The sequence below is a fragment of the Amblyraja radiata genome, chromosome 12, assembly GCF_010909765.2.
Source record: "Amblyraja radiata isolate CabotCenter1 chromosome 12, sAmbRad1.1.pri, whole genome shotgun sequence".
Lineage (NCBI taxonomy): Eukaryota > Metazoa > Chordata > Chondrichthyes > Rajiformes > Rajidae > Amblyraja > Amblyraja radiata.
In genome coordinates this window covers 54214038-54231188 of record NC_045967.1, presented here as the reverse complement: position 1 = coordinate 54231188, position 17151 = coordinate 54214038, and the positions used below count along the sequence as shown (strand labels likewise).

At 47.3% G+C, this 17151-nt stretch overlaps 1 protein-coding gene and 1 long non-coding RNA gene across 6 annotated transcripts in view; one reads left to right on the top strand and one right to left on the bottom strand.

Moving 5' to 3' along the window:
* The window catches only part of pak3 (p21 (RAC1) activated kinase 3), a 159266-nt gene that overhangs the window by 57728 nt on the left and 84387 nt on the right, over positions 1–17151 (top strand). The window lies entirely within an intron of this gene.
* LOC116979228 lies at positions 13292–14291 on the bottom strand. Its single transcript, XR_004413653.1, has 3 exons — positions 14169–14291; positions 13733–13736; positions 13292–13624 (listed from the first exon to the last, which is right to left on the bottom strand). It is a non-coding gene; the product is annotated as an uncharacterized LOC116979228 (long non-coding RNA).

Here is a 17151-nt window from a genome sequence, read left to right as displayed (position 1 = left end):
TAGTTTCACTGTCCTCTTGATTAATTTTACTGTTTGTCTGCCTCGTTGTCACCTTCCCTTCAGCCAACAATGAACTATTCTGCATTTCCCTGAACATTGTCTACTTTTATCTGACATGTTCACGCCTTGCCCATCCATATCTCTACTGATAAAAGTTTATAAACGAGAATCGCTGGTCGGCTAGGACTCGTACACTAGCATAGTCCAAGGGATAATTTTCAGAAGCCAATCCACCTAAAAACCTGTACGTCTTTGGAGTGTGGGAGGAAACCGGAGCACCCGGAGAAAACCCACGTGGTCACTGGGAGAACGTACAAACTCCGTACAAACAGCACCCATAGTTGGGATCGAACCCGGGTCTCTGGCGCTGTGACGCAGCAACTCTACCGCTACGCCACCGTGTCGCCCATAACTGTTCTGAACACTTTTCCATGTTCTTTAAACAAAACCATGTCTTTATTTGAATTCCTCACCTAAATAGCCTTTAGGATGAAGAATTTAGATATGCATGTCTCTGCCTGAATTTTTTTAAATTGCCCAACATTCCTCACTTTGTTAAAAACTTTTCCCCTCTCACCTTCAAGCTGTGTTCTCGAGCAGTTAATATTTCCATGCTGTGAAATCGGTTATCTTTATCCTATCTATGCATTTCATAATTTACATACTTCTAGTATATGAGCAAAGAGGTCCTTCTGCGGTTGTATAGGGCCCTGATGAGATCACACCTGGAGTATTGTGTGCAGTTTTGGTTTCCAAATTTGAGGAAGGACATTCTTGCTATTGAGGGAGTGCAGCGTAGATTCACCAGCTTAATTCCCGGGATGGCGGGACTGTCATATGCTGATAGAATGGAGCGGCTGGGCTTATATACTCTGGAATTTAGAAGGATGAGCCTCTTAGGGAAAACAATCCAGGTTTGCCCAACCTCTCCATGTTGGTAACACCCCTAACCCAGGCATCATTCTCCACCCTCTCCAAAGCCTCCAATACTTGTACCTGTAATACCTGTGCAAGAAGGAACCGCAGATGCTGGTTTAAACCAAACGTAAACGCAAAAAGCTGCAGTAACTCAGCGGGACAGGCAGCATCTCTGGAGAGAAGGAATGGGTCGAGACCCTTCTTCAGACTGAGTCACTACAGCTTTTTGTGTCTCTCCTGTAATGGGGCTACCAGAACTGCAAGATGACTTCCTGACTCTTATACTCATTGCCCTGACCAATGAAGGCAAGCATACCATACGCCACCTTTACCACCATATCTACTTGTGTTGCCACTTTCAGCAACTTACGACTTGGACTTTGACTTGTGTCTGTTTAATTTGGCATCTATAAGACGTGAAGAAAAGTTTCAACATAAAACATCATCCATCTCACCGCCTCCACAAGTGTTCTTCCAACAGTTGATTTGTTTTCCCGATCCCAGCATCTCTCGCCCCTCTGGTTGATCAATAAATCTTCCACTGAGCCTCCATCCTTCCTTGAGTAAGAAAACCAATTCTACACATGGTACTGGAGATGTTGTGTCACCAATATTCTATGTAACTGTAGTGTACAGTGCAAGAGTCATAGTGATACAGCGTGGAAACAGGCACCTCAGCCCAACTTGCCCACACTGGCCAACATGTCCCATCTACACTCATCCAACTGCCTGCGTCTGGCCCACTAAACCTGTCCTATTTGTTTACCTGTCTAAATGTTTCATAAACCTTGCTATAGTAAAATAGGTATATAGTAAGCATAGTTTTACAGAAGGGGAATAGATCTCTCTGTGAAACCCGAAGCACCAGAGACCCGGGTTCGATCCTGACTACAGGTGTTGTCTGTACAGAGTTTGCACGTTCTCCCTGTGACCTGCATGGGCTTTCCCCGCGATCTTTGTTTTCCTCCCACACTCCAAAGACGCACAGGTTTGTAGGTTAGTTGGCTGGGTGTGAATGTAAAAATGTCCCTAGCGTGTGCAGGATAGTGTTGGTGTGCGGGGAGCGTTGTTCGGAGCGGACTCGGTGGGCAGATGGGCTTGTTTCCGCGCTGTATCTCTAAACTAAACTAAACTACCCACCGCACTTTAGACTTTACTTTAGAGATACAGCGTGAAAAGAGGCCCTTTGACTCTATGACTAGTGGCAATTTTCACATAACTGGCAGGAAGCCCACTGCTCGAATCTCAGCAGGCAAGAGTTTGGAAGCCTTGACATCCTGACATTGTGCGCCAAATTCTTTCCAACTGCGCTCCAGTTCTGGACTCCTCAATAGAGGGTTATCGGTGACACATCTTCATTGCCTCAATCATTTCAATGCAGAGTAGAAATGATTCTACTCATTTCTAGTGGTGGAGAGAGTTACTGGCAGAGATGATGAGGTACCATAAACATTAGGACTCACAAGTCCAACCTCCGCAGTTTTGGGGACAGAGCCTTCTCCAGGGCAGCTCCCAGGCTCTGGAACTCCCTCCCCCAACTGATCCGCAATTCCGTGTCCCTCACCATCTTCCAGTCCCGCCTCAAGACCCATCTCTTCACCTCTGCCTATCCTTAGCCCCACGTCCCCGTCCCTTTTCATCTGTGCATTAATTGCCTCATACTGTGTTTTGTATTGAATTCTGTCTTTACTTTGTGTACTAGTCATGTCTCTACTATTTATTTCATTCCCCTTACATGTTTTTCCTCTACATGCTCAATTTTTGTAAGGTGTCCTTGAGACTCTTGAAAGGCACCCATAAATAAAATTTATTATTATTATTATTAGTGTAGATCGGGGCCTGAAGAAGGGTCTCGTCCCGAAACGTCATCATTCCTTCTCTCCAGAGATGCTGCCTGTCCCGCTGAGTTACTCCAGCTTTTTGTGTCTATCTTCGTAGATTGAATGTTTTTTGGGTATCTTTTACATAGAAACATAGAAGCATTGAAAATAGATGCAGGAGTAGGCCATCGGCCCTTCGAGCCAGCACCGCCATTCAATGCTGCTTTCTCCCCACATCCCTTGATTCCCTTTCTGAAAGATCTGAATTATAGTCCAAGCCCACAATGCAAGTGGAAATGGAGACACAAGAAACTTCAGATGCTGGAGTGTTGGGCAAATAAACACTTTGGTGTTTAGCGGTAAAAATACCTATTTTATAGACAATATAATTGCCTGCGCCTATCGTCTATTGTACCTATTGTCTATGGTGGTAAAAAAACAACTATTTTAGAAGGGATTAAAGAGGGAGAAGTTGGAAGGAACATGCTTACCCCTGCCCTAGTTTAGATTAGAGATACAGCGCGGAAACGGGCCCTACAGCCCACTGAGGCAGCACCGACCAGCGATCCCCACACACCTGCACTGTGTTAAACACACTTGGGGCAATGTTTACATTTATACCTAGCCGATTAACCTACAAAAGCTGTACGTCTTTGGAGTGTGGGAGGAAACCAAAGATCTCGCAGAAAACCCACGCAGGTCACGGGGAGAACATGCAAACTCCGTACAGGCAGCACCCGTAGTCAGGATCGAACCCGGGTCACCGGCGCTGTGAGGCAGCAACTCTACCGCCGCGCCGCCCATAATGCATGGACACAGTTATGCATGGACATTTCCAGTTAGTTTAAAATAATTGATGTTTAATTGTTCATTTGCATATCTTTAATATTTCAAGCGATTTAAATCTTTTTGTGTTTTGGTAATTTTGCATTTGTTTAATTTTTAATAATCTGCTTAGCTGCGTTGACAGCTGGTTAGGCCTTGGGGGGGTGTGTCTCCACGGCTGACAAAGCTTCTCAGTATGATGAGTCCTAAGCCAGCTTGACTCTGTGTCCTTGCCAGGGACGAACGAGAGGTAGGAACGGGTTTTATTACACTGGCTGCCCTCTTCTCCCCTCTCCCATCGAGCAAAAGATGAAGAAATGTGAAAACGCACACCTCCAGATTCAGGGGCAGTTTCTTCACAGCTGTTATCAGGTAACTGAACCATCCTACCACAACCAGAGAGCGGTCCCGAACTACTATCTACCTCATTGGTGACCCTCGGACTATCCTTGATCCTTGTACTAAACTCCATTCCCTTATCATGTATCTGTACACTGTGAATGGCTCGATTGTAATCATGTGTTGTCTTTCCGCTGACTGGACAGCGCGCAACAAAAGCTTTTCACTGTACCTCGGTACACGTGACAATAAACTAAACTCAACTAAACTAACTAAACAAATGTCGGCGGCTTTCACTCCTAGGAAGCTATAGACTGACGATACTAATGCGAGGAATTGCGTTTTCCAAATGGAACCTTACATTGGGAAAAGAAGCTGGAGTAACTCAGCGGGACAGGCAGCATCTCTGGGGGGGAAGGAATGGGCGACGTTTCGGGTTGAGACCCTTCTTCGGTTTAAACCAGAGTCTGCAGTTCATTCCTACACCTATTCTCCAGAGATGCTGCCTGTCCCGCTGAGTAACTCCAGCATTTTGTGTCTATTCACGTAAATCTTTCTATGCACCTTTTACTGTTTAATCTGGTGTGCAAGTTCATCAGTAAAGCTGCCACGACAGAAAAGGCGGTGGAGGCTGGTTCTCTGGATGCTTTCAAGAGAGAGTTAGATAGGGCTCTTAAAGATAGCGGAGTCAGGGGATATGGGGAGAAGGCAGGAACGGGGTACTGATTGTGGATGATCAGCCGTGAGCACATTGAATGGCGGTGCTGGCTCGAAGGGCCTAATGGCCTCCTCCTGCAACTATTGTCTATAAAAGCAGCTAATTTTATTGTTTGCTGATGTTGTTTCAAGAGGTAAATATTGGTCAGGGTGTTAGATAAATGCGCTGTCTTTTTTCTGTTCCCTTCATGGAAGCTGCCAGGGCCCTGGTTCAATGTGTAATCAAGAGGGCCTTGTTGTAGAACAGCCTACAGTGGTTTAGTTTAGAGATATTTATGAGAGTACTGAAGTGTCTGACAAGTGATAAGTTCATCATTTTACTTGATCGGGGCAGAATTAGGCAACTCTGTTATTCAATCATGGCTGATGTATCTCTCCCTCCTCAACCCCATTCTCCAGTCTTGTCACCATAACCCCTGACGCCAGTACTAATCAACAATCTGATCTATCTCTGCCTTAAAATTATCCACTGACTTGGCCTCCGCAGCCTTCTGCGGCAATGAATCCCACATTCACCACCCTCTGGCTAAGGAAATTCCTCCTCATCTCCATTCCAAAGGTACGTCTTTTCATTCTGTGGCCTCTGGGCCTAGATTCTCCAGCTGGTGGAAACATCTTCTCCACATCCACACTGTCCAGGCCTTTCACAACTTGGCTGCTGAAACTGGAGTTAAAGCCATGACCTTCTAACTCCGATGTGAGAGTGCCAGTGTTAAGCCAAGTCTGGCACTTCAGTTTTGTATAGGATTAACCATTTCCATACCACTCTTCCAGTTTGCATATCAAACTTCTCATCTCATAGAAACAAGGAACTGCAGATGCTGATTTACAAAAAGGAGACCTAACAGCTGGGAGGAACCTAGCTCTTTATCAGGCATCCTAGCCACCTATCTACAACTAGAGAGCAGTCCTGAGCTACTGTCTACCTCATTGGAGACCCTCGGACTATCTTGAATTGGACTTTACTAGACTTTATCTTCCACTAAACGTTATTCCTTTTATCAGGAACTGCACAATGTTGACAGCTCCATTGTAATCATGCATTGTCTTTCCACTGACTAGTTAGCACGCAACTAAAGCTTTTCACTGTGCAAGTGACAATAAACTAAACTAAATTGGAGTAACTCAGCAGGTTGGGCAACATCCCTGGAGAACATGGATAGGTGACGTTCGTGTCCATAAGTGATAGGAACAAAATTAGGCCATTCGGCCCATCCAGTCTACTCCGCCATTCAATCATGATCTATTCAATCATCATTCAATCATGACCGATCTATCTTTCCCTCTCAACCCCATTCTCCTGCCTTCTACACATAAACACTGACACACATACTAATCAAGAATCTATCAATCTCCATCTTAAAAATACCCATTGGCTTGGTCTCCTCCGCCTGCTGTAACAATGAATTCCACAGATTTCCACCACCAATTTTCTGAAGGTGCACAAAAAGGCTGGAGAAACTCAGCGGGTGCAGCATCATCTATGGAGCGAAGGAAATAGGCAACGTTTCGGGCCGAAACCCTTCTTCAGTCTGAAGAAGTGTTTCAGCCCGAAACGTTGCCTATTTCCTTCGCTCCATAGATGCTGCTGCACCCGCTGAGTTTCTCCAGCCTTTTTGTCTACCTTCGATTTTCCAGCATCTGCAGTTCCTTCTTAAACACAAATTTTCTGAATTTATGTCCTTTAAGTTTGAGGCTCTGGCCTCTGGTCCGAGACTCACCCACTAATGGAAACATCCTCTCTGCATCCACTCTATCAGGCCTTTCACATATTGGGTACGTTTCAATGCGGTGCCCCCTCATCATGTAGGGACCCTTCCACCAAACTTGTCTCATTGGCTTTGGCAATGACAGCCAACAATGAATGGTGTTCTCCTCATTATTTGTAGCTTTGTGCTTCAGTTGGTTTGACTTAGTTCCAGCAGTAACGATTCTCTGACAATACAAACATTAAAAGCAATATTCTTTGCATGATTTAAAGCTGAAATAATCCTCCTACACAGCCCAAATGCAAGTGTTCTTAAAACGTGCTTAATAGATTTTTTTTCCCCCAGTGTGGTTTGCAAGTACCATCGATTAACTGAACTCTGAGGAGACGGCAGCGGAAGAACCACTGCCTCACAGCACCAGAGACCTGGGTTCGATCCTGACCCCGGGTGCTGTCTGTGTGGAGTTTGTACGTCCTCCCTGTGAGCGCATATGTTGACCTGATCCATGTCACGTTTTACTACTGACCACTGTACACTCAAAACAGCTATCTGATTGAGTGACTCATATTATCTAGCCTGCTAGTCCAGCTGCTAGTCAGATTCAGCATTGAGCTTGAGCTTACAATACCTATGTATTTAGGCTCTGTGTGTTTTCTTACAGATACAACTTATACTCATGTATAGATTCTGAGTTATTACACATTGTGCTGTCTCGAAGGGCTGAATGGCCTACTCCTGCACCTATTTTTTATGATCCCATGATCAATTCTTTCTCTCCACCCCAATCCCTCCCAGTTTTTCTCTGCTGCCTGTTTGCTGAATGTCTCCGATCATCAGTCTAGTTCTGCAGGCAGGCTTTGACCAGAGCTGCAGAGATCACTTTGCATTCATTTTCCCTTGAATTAATAGGAAGAGACACCTTGTCAGACTGAACACATCAGCAGTTTGCCAGAGGCATTCGTCAGGCAGCCTGAACTCGCTGTGCCATGGAGTTTATTTGGAGGATGGGGGAGAACAGGATTAATACTGCACTGTCTTAATACAGTGAAGTAAAATGGATTAGAAACTCGATCATTCATTGCTGTTTTACAATGGACTATTGTAAATTTTACATTTTTATTCGGTTCTGTTGTCATATAATTAACTGTTGCAGCAAGTTAAAAAAAATCTGTAGTTTCAATGTTTTAAGTACATTGTAGAAACAAAGAACTGCAGATGCTGGTTAATACTTAAAAGGACACAAAGTACTGGAGTAACTCAGCGGGTCAGCCAGTATCTCTGGAGAACATGGGTAAACGACATTCCGGGTTGGGACCCTTCTTCAGACTTGTCTTTCTGTCTGACGAACGCCTATCCACCTATCCATGTTCTCCACAGATGCTGCCTGACCCGCTGAGTTACTCCAGCACTCTGTGAAACGTCACCTATCCATGTTCTCCACAGATGCTGCCTGACCCACTGAATTACTCCAGCACTTTGTGAAACGTCACCTATCCATGTTCTCCACAGATGCTGCCTGACCCGCTGAGTTAATCCAGCACTTTGTGAAACGTCACCTATCCATGTCCTCCAGAGATGCTGCCTGACCCACTGAGTTACTCCAGCACTTTGTGATGAAACGTCACCTATCCATGTTCTCCACAGATGCTGCCTGACCCGCTGAGTTAATCCAGCACTCTGTGAAACGTCACCTATCCATGTTCTCCACCGATGTTGCCTGACCCGCTGAGTTACTCCAGCACTTTGTGAAACGTCACCTATCCATGTTCTCCAGAGATGCTGCCTGACCCGCTGAGTTACTCCAGCTCTTTGCGTCCTTTTGTGTTTTAAGTACAATGGTCAGTTTTCATGTTTTTGTGTAATTTTTAATTTTTGTTCGGCCTGGACTAATTATGAATTAGGTTTAACAACCCTGTCTTGTTTAACTTGCCCCCCCCCCCCCCCCCCCCACCCCAAATGGTCCATCTCGCTCCTTTCCATATTGCATCTCACTTGTCACTTATGCACACACACGTCCAATCCATTCTTCTATGGAGAAGGACACAAAGTACTGGAGTAACTCGGAGGGACAAAGGACAAAGGTCATTTATTGTCACATACACCATTTCTGCTCTAGTGAAATTTGAGTTGCCATTTGCAGCACACCAATAAAAGTAAGACACCATATTAACGAAGAATTTCACATAAAACATAAAAACATCCCCCCACAATGGTTCCCACTGTGAGGGAAGGCAGCAAAGTCCAGTCCTCATCCTCTTGTCCACCCGTGGTCGGGGCCTATTTGAGGCCTCCGCAGTGGCCGCAACGGCAGCCCGATGTTTCAGGCCCTCTCTGCATTAGTGGTGAACATGGACAGGTGACGTTCCTGGTTGAGTCCCTTCTTCTCTCACGAAACATTTACTAACCAAGGACCATCCATGCATCTCCTTGGTCAGTTCAATTTAAGGAACAAGCAAGAAGACCTAAGGATGAATTAGTCATCTTAAAACCAGAAAGGGGATGGAAAACAAACATTCTGAAGATGTCCCCTATTCCTTTTTCTCCAGAGATGCTGCCTGGCCCGCTGAGTTACTCCAGCACATTTTGTCCTTGCGTGCAAAACCAGCATTTGCAGTTCCTCTTTGCTGCTTTCTTCTGCAATCTCAATGCACCAAACAGCATCCTCCTATGGGGTGAGGCTTGTAGTAGATTGAATTGGAGATCATTTCTCAGTGAAATCGTGTCAAGCTTAAAATGTTGCCCTTGCGTTTGCATGTTCTACTCACCTGAGCTCCTGGGCATGGACCTCATGATACTCAACGCTAGTTTAAAGGGGCAGCATTATCCGTAGTGTGTGTGGGATAGTGTTAGTTTGTGGGGATCGCTGGTCGGCGCGGACTCGGTGGGTGGAAGGGCCTGTTTCCGCTCTGTATCTCGAAACTAAATTAAACTTTAACCCACAGCGATATAAATAGGAGCAGAAAGCTGCAAACTCCAGCAATCATACACGTCTCTAAGGAACTAGGAGTGTGTTTAGTTAGAAACATAGAAACATCGAAAATACGTGCAGGAGGAGGCCATTCGGCCCTTCGAGCCAGCACCGCCATTCATTGTGATCATGGCTGATCATCCACAATCAGTACCCCGTTCCTGCCTTCTCCCCATATCCCTTGATTCCACTAGTCCCTAGAGCTCTATCTCTCTTAAATTCAGCCAGTGAATTGGCCTCCACTTCCCTCTGTGGCAGGCAATTCCACAAATTCACAACTCTGGGTGAAAAAGTTTTTCCTCATCTCAGTTTTAAATGGCCTCCCCTTTATTCTTAGACTGTGGCCCCTGGTTCTGGACTCGCCCAACATTGGGAACATTTTTCCTGCATCTAGCTTGTCAAGTCCTTTTATAATTTTGTACGTTTCTATACGATTCCCCCCCTCTCATCCTAAATTCCAGTGAATACAAGCCCAGTCTTTCCAATCTTTCCTCATATGGCAGTCCCGCCATCCCGGGGATTAACCTCGTGAATCTATGCTGCACTGCCTCAATAGCAAGGATATCCTTCCTCAAATTAAGAGGAAGCCAACCTCAAAGCAGACTACAGACATACCAAGCACCTTCCGAAGTCCACAGAGTGCCTCCGCTAACAGTGTGCGGCTGCTGCTAGCATTTAGTTTAGAGATACAGCATGGAAGCAGACCCTTCGGCCCATCAAGGATCCCCCGTGCACTCGTCCAATGTCTTGGCACACTTTACAGAAGCCAATTAGCATACTAACCTGCAAGTCTTTGGGATTTATTTCACTTTAGAGATTCAGTGTGGAAAGAGGCTCTTCGGCCCACTGAGTCTGCGCCGACTAGCAATCCCATTACACCAGGGGTTGGCAATCTTTTTTTGCATAGGGGCTAGGACCCATGTTTGTGAGCGGATGGCGGGCCACATCTATCGCCATAGTTAATAAATGGAGGTAATAATAATACATACTAACTAAATTAGTAATTAGTAGTAATACATACTAATAATACATAGTTTTCACGTTTTTCAATTAGTTTTCTGCAGTTTCCGGGTCACCTACAAGCCCCGGGACTGGCTGCAGTGCCCAGCTCGCAAAAATGAATTGAGAAAAAATATGCCTGCGGGCCGGATAATCGGCCCGTGGGCCTTGTGTAGGTGGCCGACCCCTGCTCTACACTATTGTGCACCTGCACGCTCGGGATAAGGGGACATGAACGTACAGCCCTCCGCTCACTCTGCAGCAACCCCAACTTGATAATCAAACCCGCCGACAAGGGAGGCGCCGCGGTAGCCTGGCGCGCTGACCTCTACCGGGCTGAGGCCAGGCGACTACTCTCAGGCACCTACTGATCCTTGGACCACGATCCCACAGACGGGCACCAGGCCTTAATATCACACGATTTAAACCAACTCCTCTCTGCATGCACGTGATCCATATCCCTCCATTCCCTGCATATCCATGTGTCTGTCGAAAATTCTCTTACACGCCATTTCAGTATCTGCCTCCACCACCACCCCTGACAATGTATTCCAGCCACCCACCTCTCTCTGTGTAAAAACAAGCGCCTCCTTTTTAAACTTTGCTCCTCTCCTGCCAAAGTTGTGCCGTCTAATATATCGTATGTTCCATTCTGGGGGTAGAAGCTTCTGCCTGTTGGACTCCACACAGACAGCGCCCAAGGTCAGGATCGAACCCGGGTCTCTGACAGTATGAGTCAGCAACTCCACCACTGAGCCCCCCCCCCCCCCCCCCGCTCCTGCTTCTTGTATTTATTTCTCATTTGGCGTGTGGAGTAATCTGGCGCTCGGTGAGAAGGTGCAACTTTAGTGTACAAAATCATGAGAGGAATAGATCGGGTAGATGCACGGAGACAATAGACAATAGGTGCAGGAGTCGGCCATTTGGCCCTTCGAGCCAGCACTGCCACTCAATGTGATCATGGCTAATCATCCCCAATCAGTACCCTGTTCCTGCCTTCTCCCCATATCCCCTGACTCCGCTATTTTTAAGAGCCCTATCTAGTTCTCTCTTGAAAGCATCCAGAGAACCGGCCTCCACCGCCCTCTGAGGCAGAGAATTCCACAGACTCACAACTCTCTGTGAGAAAAAGTGTTTCCTCGTCTCCGTTCTAAATGGCTTACTCCTTATTCTTAAACTGTGGCCCCTGGTTCTGGACTCCCCCAACATCGGGAACATGTTTCCTGCCTCTAGCATGTCCAAACCCTCAATAATCTTATATGTTTCAATAAGATTGCCTCTCATCCTTCTAAACTCCAGAGTGTACAAGCTCAGCTGCTCCATTCTCTCAGCATATGACAGTTCCGCCATCCCGGGAATTAACCTTGTAAACCTACGCTGCACTCCCTCAATATCAACAATGTCCTTCCTCAAATTAGAGGACCAAAACTGCACACAATACTGCACAGTCTCTTGTCCAGAGTCGGGGAATCGAGAACCAGATGACATTGGTTCAAGTTGAAGGGGGGGGGAAGATTTAATAGGAATCTGAGGGGTATCTTTTTCACACACAAAGGGCGGTGGGTGTATGGAACGAGCTGCCGCAGAAGGTAGTTGCTGAGTAGTTGAGAACCATTTAGACAGGTATATGGACAGGACCGGTTTGGACGGATGTGAACAAAATGAGGGCAGGTGCGATGGGACATGTTGGTCAGTGTGAGCAAGTTGGGCCGAAGGGGCTGTTTCCACACTGTATCGCTCAAATACTCTGACGGCACGGTGGCGCAGCGGTAGAGTTGCTGCCTCACAGCGCCAGAGACCTGGGTTCGATCCTGACTACGGGTGCTGTCTGTACGAAGTTTGTACGTTCTCCCCGTGACCTGCGTGGGTTTTCTCTGGGTGCTCCGGTTTCCCCGCAGGCCGGTGGGACTAGTGCAGATGGGACATGTTGGTTGGTGTGGGCAAGTTGGGAGGAAGGGCCTGTTTCCACGCTGTATCACTCTATGAATCTAAGGGCTGTGAAATTGGATGCTACTGCTGGTCTGTAAAGGAATACTCTGAGCTTTCTGCACTGCCACTGGCCTGTCGCCTACTCTCTTTCACATTTGATTAAACAAAGAATCTATTCAAAGTAGTTGTGTGCAGCTCGAGCCCCAGCGAGCGCTCAAATTCCAAAGTATTAGTTGACTGGTTATTTTCTGTGTTGTTGTAAAACAAACGTCATTCTGCCTCGTGAACAATGCTTCTCACATTCTGCCGCCACTTCCATTGGCGTTCTCGTCATTAACCCCTTACTGCCTGGAGGCTGGCACGCTGGCGCAGCGGTAGATTCGCTGCCTCACCGAACCATAGGCCCAGGTTCGATCCCGACTACGGGCGCTTGTCTGTACAGAGTTTGTACGTTCTCCCCGAGACCTGCGTGGGTTTTCCAGTTTCCTCCCACACTCCAAAGACGTGCAGGTTTGTAGGTCTGTGTTTAAGAAGGAACTGCAGATGCTGGAAAATCGAAGGTAGACAAAAAAGCTGGAGAAACTAAGCAGGTGCAGCAGCTTCTATGGAGCGAAGGAAATAGGCGACGTTTCGGGCCAAAACCCTTCTTCAGACTTCTTCAGGTTTGTAGGTCAATTGGCTTCGATACGAATAGTAAGTTTTCCCGAGAGTGTGGAGGGTCATCTTCTTGCGAATGAAACATAAATAAACCAAAGGAATAGTTACATCTCAAGCCGGGTGTTGAGCAGCCAGGTTGTTGTCTCTGTTGGCGTCAATGTCTGCCAGGCCCTGAGCTCCATTTGGTGGGTGGTAGAGCGGGCACCCAGAGATGACATGGTTGGCTGTCTGTTGTTCTGCTCCGCATTCACAGGCTAGGCTCTGGCGGAGGGAGCCCCCATCTCCACACGCTGGCATTGAAACGCCCAACTCCAGTACCAAGTCTGTTGAGCTTCACCCACGCTCCTCTGGGGAGCTCAGACCCTGGACAGCTTTTATCTGGTGAAGAGATGTAGCTGTGTAATGGAGATGAGGTTGCCTTCCACTCCTGTGACCACTTGGTGACTATCCAGTGTACTTTTGTCTCAGTTGGCTGGGTGGATGCTAGGAGTTGTTTTCCATTTGGGGCAAAGGGGTGACGGTACTTCAGTCGGGATGGCCTCTGCTCTCTGCTGATAGCCTGATGGAGGAGGTGATCTGGGTCCTTGGCACGACGAGATAGTGCCAGAGTTGCTGCTTGCCTTCGGATCTCGGTAGGCGGAATGCCTGCAAGTATAGGGAGCTGCTCGACTGGAGTAGGTTGAAGGCAACCAGTGATGGTTCTCAAGGTGCTGTTCGGGCTCGTGTCTAGCAGGCTAGTATGTCTACTTAGAAACATAGAAAATAGGAGCAGGAGTAGGCCATTCGGCCCTTCGAGCCTGCACTGCCATTCAATATGATCATGGCTGACCATCTAACTCAGTATCCTGTACCTGCCTTCTCTCCATACCCCCTGATCCCTTTAGCCACAAGGGCCACATCTAACTACTTAAATATAGCCAATGAACTGGCCTCAACTACCTTCTGTGGAAGAGACTTCCAGAGATTCACCACTCTCTGTGTGAAAAATGTTTTTCTCATCTCGGTCCTAAAAGATTTCCCCCTTATCCTTAAACTGTGACCCTTTGCCCTGGACTCCCCCAACATCGGGACCAATCTTCCTGCATCTAGCCTGTCCAACACATTAAGAATTTTGTAAGTTTCTATAAGATCCCCCCTCAATCTTCTAAATTATAGCGAGTACAAGCCGAGACTATCCAGTTTTTCTTCATATGAAAGTCCTGACATCCCAGGAAACAGTCTGGTGAACCTTCTCTGTACTCCCTCTATGGCAAGAATGTCTTTCCTCAGATTAGGAGACCAAATTACTTCTACTCCATACGGGTGCACAGTACTCAGCTGGGGCATACATAAGGGCTAAGGCAGAGGTGGGAAGAGTTGATGGGCTGGCTCCCCAACTTGTTCCTGCCAGGCGTCGGATGAAGCCGCTATGTGCCATGACTTTCTCGCAGAGACCAGCCAGGTGTTGACAAAATATAAGCATGGAGGGTAGGGTAGTGTTAGTGCGCGGGGATCGCTGGTTGGCATGGACTCGGTGGTCTGCACTGTATCTCTAAACTAAACATGTCACTAGCAGAGGAGGCTGACTGTGGCGTGGGGTATTTAGCAGTGACTATGGGCTGTGTGATGACTGTTTAGCTCAGGAAAGGCACCGTAGAGGGGTGACTATGTACTACAGAGCCACGGTTCACAAACCTCTTGCATTTCCTTACATTGTGAAGCCAAAGGAATCGGCAGCAAGATGAAGAAGAGTGTACGAACCCTCAGTACAAGGAGGATCAATGATTGATGACAACATTGACAGCTCTTGAATTGTTAAACGGGGCTTGGATAGGATAGACAACCTTTCCCCAGGATGGTAATATCAAAGACTGGAGGGTTTAGTTTAGTTTGGAAATATGGCCAGGGTTGCCAACTTTCTCGCTCGCAAATAAGGGACAAAAGGTCAAAATACGGGACAAATTCCCGACGGCAATTCGTTGACCGACTGGGCCGTGACTGGGTGAATGATGAGTTGGCCCGGGTGCTGGACTGCACACAAAGCCCAGCCGGCGGGCCAGCTGAGGAGTTTTGGCCCGGGCCAAAGTCCGGCGCCCCATCCAACTCATGAACCGATGATCGGCCATGAGGAGGAGGGGTGGTGGTGGTGTCGGCGGTAAGCGAAGGTCCGAAGGTCGGACAGCTGGCCGGGCTGCCGACCGACGGGGCCACGGGCGAGGCGCTGCTGCTGCTGCTGCTGCTGCACTCCATGGGCTGCACTACGTTGGGATTAGTGAGGCGGGGCCGGACGCGGCGCTCCGACCCGACAGTCCCCTCGACCCGATTAGTAGCGGTCAAATACGGGACAAGGGCGGTCCCGTACGGGACAAACCAATTTAGCCCAATATACGGGATGTCCCGGCTAATACGGGACAGTTGGCAACCCTAGATATGGCATGGAAAGCGATCCTTCGGCCCTCCAAGTTCGTGTCGACCAGTGACACACTAGCACTATCCTACACACTCGGGACAATTGACACTCTTGAACAGAAGCCAATTAACCTACAAACCTGCACGTCTTTGGAGAGTGGGATGAAACCAGAGCTCCCGGGGAAAACCCACGCAGCCGCGGGGAGAATGAACAAACTCCATGCAGACAGGCCAGGATTGAACCAGCGTCTCTGGTTGGTGTAAGGCTGCAACTCAACACCGGGCCACCTCGAGTTTTAAGATGAGAGGAGCAAAATTTACGAGGGATGTGCGGGGCAGGTTTTCTTGCGCGTGAGCCTGCAACGTACTGCCGGGGATGGTGCTGGAGATGGATAGCGGCTTTTAGGAGGCTTCCATATGTGCATGGGGATATGCAGAGAAGGGAGGATATGGATCACATGCAGGAAGAAGAGATTAGTTTGATGACATCTTGTTTTTCTGGGCCAAAGGGCATGTTCCTGTGCTGGGCTCTGTTGAATATTTCTATTCCTGTTGCTTGTATGTTTTGTGGTCAATAACTTAATCTTGTGTTGCAATTTATAAATATAACCCATATCATTTATGAATCCCAGCATTCTAAATGCATCAGTGGCACAGTGGAAGAGTTGCTGCCCTAACAGCATCGGAGACCCGGGTTCGATCCTGACTACGGGCACTGTCTGTACGGAGTTTGTACATTCGCCCCGTGGCCGCGTGGGTTTTCTCTGGGTGCTCCGGTTTCCTCCCACACGCCAAAGACGTGCAGGCATGTACCTCAATTGGCTTTGGTAAAATTGAAATTGTCCTTGGTGTGCATGATGATCGTAATATACTGGAAGATTGCTGGTCAGCATGGACTCGATGGGCCGAAGGGGCTTTTTCCCCCAAGCTGTATATCTGAAGCCTAGAGTCTAAAGTAAATGTTTGGTTAATTGACCTTGGTAAAATTGTAAATTGTCCCTAGTATATAGGATGCTGCTAGTGTACGGGGTCGGCCGAAGGGCCTGTTTCTGCACTGTATTTCCAAAATTAAAACATTTACACATGACAAGTTAATACCGAACGTTAGTCACTGGCAAGGTTCTCCAGGAATGGGATTGAAAGTGTATTGGTCCAAAAATGAAAGTATCCTTCAATTTGGTACTGTAAGATATTAATGCAGCTGTTTTGTTTTTTGTTTTTGTTATAAGACAAATAATTCATCCATGATTTAAAAAAATCCATAAAATGCTGACTTTGGAGACAAACTGGCTTGTTAACAAGTCAGAGTGTGAGATTACTACCGGGCCACTTGCTGTGTCTCTCAGTGACTCTACTGATAACATGGTACTTGCAGTATCTCTTTCAATTAGATCATTGTGACTTCCAGCAATGCAGTCTGAGGCGTGTAATCCAGCCCAGTACTCCAATGAAAGAAGGAGGTAGTACTGCATTACTGCAAGTGTGGGCTTGGCTGGGTAGTGATCAGAATTTCCCAGGCAACATTTGGGAGCTAAAGAGCCTCTAAGGTGGCCAAGTTATAGCCTAAACATAGAAAATAGGTGCAGGAGTAGGCCATTCGGCCCTTCGAGCCAGCACCGCCATTTGATATGATCATGGCTGATCATCCAACTCAGTATCCTGTACCTGCCTTCTCTCCATACCCCCTGATCCCTTTAGCCACAAGGGCCACATCGAACTCCCTCTTAAATATAGCCAATGAACTGGCCTCAACTACCTTCTGTGGCAGAGAGTTCCAGTAAGCTGTCTCGTCCCGAAACGTCGGCCATTCCTTCTCTCCAGAGACGCTGCCTGTCCCGCTGAGTTGCTCCAGCTCTTTGTATCTATCTTCAGGACAATGTAG